This window comes from Pezoporus wallicus, unplaced genomic scaffold (genome assembly GCF_028554395.1).
Source record: "Pezoporus wallicus isolate ANWC-B61680 ecotype Strahan unplaced genomic scaffold, APGP_CSIRO_Pwel_v1 contig_5935, whole genome shotgun sequence".
Classification (NCBI taxonomy): Eukaryota; Metazoa; Chordata; class Aves; order Psittaciformes; family Psittacidae; genus Pezoporus; species Pezoporus wallicus.
Genome location: NW_026637215.1, coordinates 1,406,069 through 1,412,068, shown reverse-complemented (window position 1 = coordinate 1,412,068; position 6,000 = coordinate 1,406,069). Strand labels below are relative to the sequence as shown.

At 40.6% G+C, this 6,000-nt stretch overlaps 1 protein-coding gene across 1 annotated transcript in view; it reads left to right on the top strand.

Annotated features, from left to right (window-relative positions):
• The first annotated feature begins 347 nt into the window (after window positions 1–347).
• Window positions 348–6,000, top strand: part of PPARG (peroxisome proliferator activated receptor gamma) — a 78,235-nt gene continuing 72,582 nt past the window's right edge. Inside the window, exon 1 of the mRNA XM_057404213.1 lies at window positions 348–369. The gene's annotated coding sequence lies outside the window, so the exon portion shown is untranslated. The remainder of the gene's footprint in view (window positions 370–6,000) is intronic.

The window sequence follows — 6,000 nt, the reverse complement described above, 5'->3', positions numbered from 1 at the left end:
TCAAGTTCAGTAAGTCTGAAATAGGTGATGAAATAATGATGAAGTCAAGACTAACTTTTGTGCCCAGTTTGCACAATACAGTTCTAAAACACAATCCATCATCTAATGCAGAAAAGTATCTTAATGCCAGCTCTGGTTTTCAGCAACATGCTGTGTTGAATTAGCATCGAAAGTGATTTACCAGCACAACTGATCAGAACCCCAGTTACTTAGCTTCTGATACACACACAAAAGGCTAAATGACTTTCTGCTTATTTAGCTGATCTTGCTGCAACAGCTTGAAAGCTGGTTTACAACAAACTGATTTAGGCTGGGCTTCGAGGAGACTGGTTTTCTATGCGAAATACTGGCACCTGATCTGCTGCTACGGTAAGCATGTTCTATTCATGAAACCCACACCAAAAGGAGTCCAAGGTGTTTACAAGGCAATTGCACTTACTTTAATATCAAGGGAGGCTAAAAATCAGGTGTGTTCTATAAGGAGGATTTAAGCCAGTAAAGGCCATAATGCTACAAAATTGATTGCTAACCCAGCACAAGGTCCATTTACATTTTAAACAGCTGGAAGTGTGCATTAGCATGCATGTCAGTATATTCTTAGTGGAGGAAATACTTGCTGCCCAAATGCAAATACTGTGCTCCATCATTTTCAACATACCAATATAAATTTCAGGGCTAAAGAGGGGTAGAAAGATGCTGCTTAAAAAAAAAAAAAAAACAGAAGTCTCCTTTCTGGCCAAAGCATCACCTATCTTCTCAAAGAGTTATTTTACCAAAAAATCCTGTAAAGCAGGTAACTGCCAGGTAAACATCACCAGTTATGCTGCCTTACAGGAAAAGTGGCAGTGAAAGAAACAGCATACCAGAACACTCATATACATGTTCCATTGTGAAAGAGAAACCACAGGGACCTAACGTAGGTCCCTAACAGAGACCAATCGGCTGTAGGACCCTTTCAAGAAACCCACTGAAGAGCAGTAGGTGAGCTGTTCCATGGCAGGGCCCTGGGGCACTGCAGGTTCTGTGGGGCCAGCTGCAGTGGCAAAAGGCCAGAGAGGCATGTGAATGCACTTGCACTTGGTCCTTCTGTACCATCTTCTATCTAGAAGAACAGAAGGGGCCCCAGGTCTCAGCACATCTTTCCTGCCTCTGAACAGTGGAATAGTTTTCAACCTTATGCATGTATTTATGGATGTTTACTAGCTCTGTGTCTCTTACTGCAAATACTTGCTTTTCAATTACCAAGAGAAAAGACAGCTCACATCAGCCTCTTGCTTCACAAAGCACACAGTATCTGTAATTCATAAGTGATTGCACTCAGAGACCTGTATTATTTCTTACTCTGAGCACATCAGCTTTTGTAACAGTGTACAGAATCTGTATGCCAAAAACTCACTTCAGCATAAAAGGCCTATCCTCTCCCCTCTCTTTGGTTAGAATGGATTTTCAAGTCTAGTGACATCTTCTCACTAGGGATACTCCGTAGCTGTTCTTTGGCTGTTGTCTTCCTGATATTAATATAATTACCATATTTTGGAAGGAAAAAAAAACAAACCAAAACTTACAGTGAAAATTTCTGTAAAGATACTGAACCATTTACAATATTATTAAAAAGAAAAAAAAAGAAAATTATTAGGATACATTAAGTTGTCTGCTATCTTATCCCTTATCCCTTCCGCAATGCACAGAGATCCTGAAAGTAGTACTTCTTATGTTCTGAATTAATGATCTGCCATTCAATGCCTTTCAGTCATTCACTGTTGGCTGAGCTGCTGTTAATCCAATGTTCACGTGTTTCAAGTTCCTTGCTTTTACACTAATCACTAAAAGCTAAGGCATTGCACCAGTTCAGGAACCACTACCACACCCAGTTGGACCAACATCTGACATCTGATACCATTTCTGTGTGATGCAAACACGCAGGAGATCAATCTCATTGATTTTTTGAGATGGCTGCCAATTAATCTTAGTTCATTTGTAACTATTCGTAAGAGTTTTGCACCTTTACACCTCTGTTTTGAATTTGAACTCCTATTGCCTGATAGAGTGCTTATTATTACGTCAAAATGGAGAATTGTAAAGAAAAAGCCAAATAAATGCTTTTTAGAAGATCACCACTGTGGATACGTGAAACAAATCTCAATCAGGCAGCTTCCAGTTCTCTTCTAGTTTTAAAATTAAGCTTCCTTTGTCTTAATACCATAGCATGTTTTGAGATACTGCCATTGAATGTATTTACTAAGTGCAGTTTCGATCTTGGAAACAGAAACGGCCCATCAATTTCCATGAAGAACATGTCTACCGCGACAGGAATTCCTGAGTAACCGAGAGAAAACATTGTCGCGCAGTGTGTTTTACGTAGAAATCAGTATTCCAGGCGCTTTCCAGCAGGGGGCAATGGCACATACAACTGCTTTATCCCACGCCATGAGCCCGGCGCTTCGCAGCGGCAGGGGACTCGCTCCTCAGGGAGCACTGGCAGGACACGCTTCTCCATCAGACAAATTCTACTGCCCATAGCCATAAGGAAATTCGAGGTTATGACTAAATGTGGTACAGCGACAAGAGTCCCAATGCTATTAAAACTGAAAGCATGATAAAATTCAAATACATTTAATCATTTCCTCATTTTTACTCTTGTGAAACGCAGCTTGGGCAGCACTAGCTTGGAAACTTCCGTCTTCAGACAATGAGAAGTCTTATGAAAAGGGTTGGTAAAAAAAGGAAATAATCTGAGTAATAGAGAGACAGTAGGCTACAAATAACTGAATGGCTGACAAAAATACAGCCAAATCATGTCCTATATTTTGCTTATGATAGAAAAATCCTTTTAAAAATCAATGCAGGATTTTAAAAGCTTGCTGTAAAGGAAAAATCTTAGATAGCACTCTAGAAAAGAAGAAAAAAGGTAAAAATGCACCCCCACAATTAAAACGTTCATGTCAAGTTCTTTGGCTGAGTGTATGCACACACTACATTTCACTTTCTTGTTTATTGCAGCTGCAGGAAGGAGGCTTTTGGGGTTGTTCCTCTGGCCCCAACCCAAGTGCACGCACATGCAACCTCATTGCCAATTTCCCCCAGTTGACAATAGGGAGATGGGAGGGAAATAAGGGAACAGAGAAAGAAGAGAAACAGGGCTTGGTGTTTTTCCACCCGTGGGCTCTGAAACAGATCTTGGCTACACTACCTATAGGAAAGATACAATTTCATCTAAACTCATAACATTCTAGCATCCCAGTTGAAAAAAAAAACAAACCAAAACACATTTTCATCACTTTTTTACCCTGTAGTTTTGTATGTAGATTCTGTAATCCCTAATTTAAAAGGGTAAACACCTTCCATGTTGAGCCTTGTGTTAGAAGAATAACTCACCCTCGGGACGCAAGACAATTCAGACAGCATATGCCAGATCAGTCCTGGGATTATCTTCTACACGCAAAAAGGTATTCCTGCCAACAGTGTCACATTGTGCTGATTTATTTTCTGTGTGTTTTCATATGCCACTGCAGCATTGCGCATGAGGGACTGGGTTTAAAAAGAGAATACCCCACTAACGCATATTTCTTGTTTTAACTGAAGATCCAGATTTGGGTTCTTTTGGGCATATAGAGCTTAAATGTCATTCTAGGCTTTCCTTTCAAAACTGAAATATAGCTGCACACATACAGCAATAAAATATTTAATCTCCCATGTGTCTTAAAAGAACAGCATAATTCAGAAATCCCATCACTAATGCAGAAAGTGTTAAGAAAAAGAACTGTTTTGCTCTGTTCTGAGGAACTAAAATGCTTTTTTTTTTCATTTCTTCAATATACACTGGGTTGTTAGAAAATTCATATTGAACTGCTAGCACAAAACAGCAACTGTGTTTAAAGCCACCAATTCTTACTACCATCTACTAATAAAGATAAAATTGTAGGATCTATTTCTGATATTCTTCCCTAGAAGTTCATATAAAGAAATTAAGATCTAAATTTCAAACTCTGGTATTGCTTTCCCTCCTCCTTCGAGCAGGAAGAAAAGCGATCAACAGAAGCTGCAAGGCAGTTTGATCTTTGTTACATTGGGACTATGGAATCTAAGCAACTCTTTTACAAGGCATTGTAATTGTTTGTACTTGCAAAACTGGATTAAGAAATCACTGCTATTCTTAAAACACATTTATCACATACATACAAAAGTCAGCATATTCCAGTGCGAGGGGAGCTGCAGCCAACCAGCGCAAGCTGCGGTGCACCACCCACAGCAGCGCTCATCCTCCCCTTCCCCAGAGCAATCCTGCATCTGGCCAGGGGAACGGGGGGAGTTCGCAGTGCGTCTTCCCAGGGTACACCTGCCCTGCGGATGACCCGTGGACATCCCAACTATACTGTGTTGGTACTGTCACAGTTTACAGAACCCTCTGTGTGATTACTGAAACAGACATTAAAAGCTCTGGATAAAGAAGGGGTGAGCTATGGGAAGATTAGATGTGTTTAAGGCACAAGTCCTGTCTGATTTTAAAGGCACTGGGAATTAAAGCAGGGGCACTGAAGTCCTTCACTGGCTGAGACGAGGAAAAGAGCAGGCAAGAGTACGGGGGGTTCGTCACACCTGTGGAATTTATAAGTTTGGGGCTTTACTGAACTTCTCAAAGTTCTATGAAATGTTTTTTTCCTGGGTTTTAAATCCATTTGTTCTTTGGTCAAAGCTTAATTTAAAAAACATGTCTTTTGAGTGGAAGTCTGACTAATTCTGTTGTGAATGCTGCTGAAGATGAGCAAAACTGACACTATGATTGAGGAAAAAAAGGAAAAAAGCCTCATGTATAAACAAGAGCCACAATCAGGCTAGAGCCTCAGTTATGAGGCTATAGCTCCCCTTTTTGTTAGGTGACCCAAAATCAGCACCTATACAGCTAAAATCTGTAACAGCCTGTAAGGAAATCATAATGACTAGAAATCCAGAAGCTGGAGTTTCTCTACTCATCTATTTGCTCTTCCTATTTCTTTCCTTATTCTCTGTCTGTCTCTTCTGTTTCCCCTTCCCAGTGAAGTATCCTCATTTAGATTTTATGCTTCCAGCTCCTTACTGGTACACTCTCCCTTACAGTATAAGAGCATTCCCAGTCCTTTAGCAGCATTATCTCTGCCACGTTGCTTCTGACAGGAGTTGTGGTTGATGGCCAGGCCCAGCCTCAGTGGCAGGTACACTATTCCTTCTCCAGGGAAGATGAGGAAAAAAAGCACGATGGATATTCTCTTTCCTTCTTACCACAACCCTTCTGTCCTTCTCCCATACAAGAAAACAACTCCTGGGAAGTAGATCAAGCATCAGTCTGCCTGATGATGAGAAGCAGTCCTGTGCATTTTGGTTCCTTCTCTCACTGTTCCTATATTTCCAGAAACATCTCATGGGTATTCATGATATCACAGTCTATTTTTCATATTAGAATGCCTCTTGATGGCTTTAAGCAGTTGTGATTCACTGCCTATAATCAGGATGTCCTACTATTTTTCATAGACACTCACGGTATCCTCTACTTTAAATTGCATTTCTTGCTACCTATGGCCTATAGCAGGTTGAGAATCGAGATGTTCATAGTTCCCTTTCTCCTCCAATGTTTGAATTCCATCCTCCTCTCCTTTACCTCCATATGCATTCTTCTTTCACAAGAAAAGCCATTGTAGACTCCCCTTGCCCAAGAAAAATGCATTTTCTCAAAGGAACCTTCATTTGAGCTATTGGAGTCAAAATATATTGTTATGCCATTCTTGCTGGCTAAGAATGCTGCTTAGCCTTACCTATATTCTGCCACTGCCAAAGAAGGAAGTCTATTTTTTTCCCCTCTTGGCAACTCTTCGGGAGGTACACTATTGTGTTCCCAGAGTACTCGTTCTCAAAGCCTATTGTGAAAACTGTAGTAAACAGAACTCTCAGCATCAGGATACAAGAAACAGGATCCAAGGCTGAAACTATTTGCCAAGAGTGGATGTGACCGCTGCCCCATTCAATCCT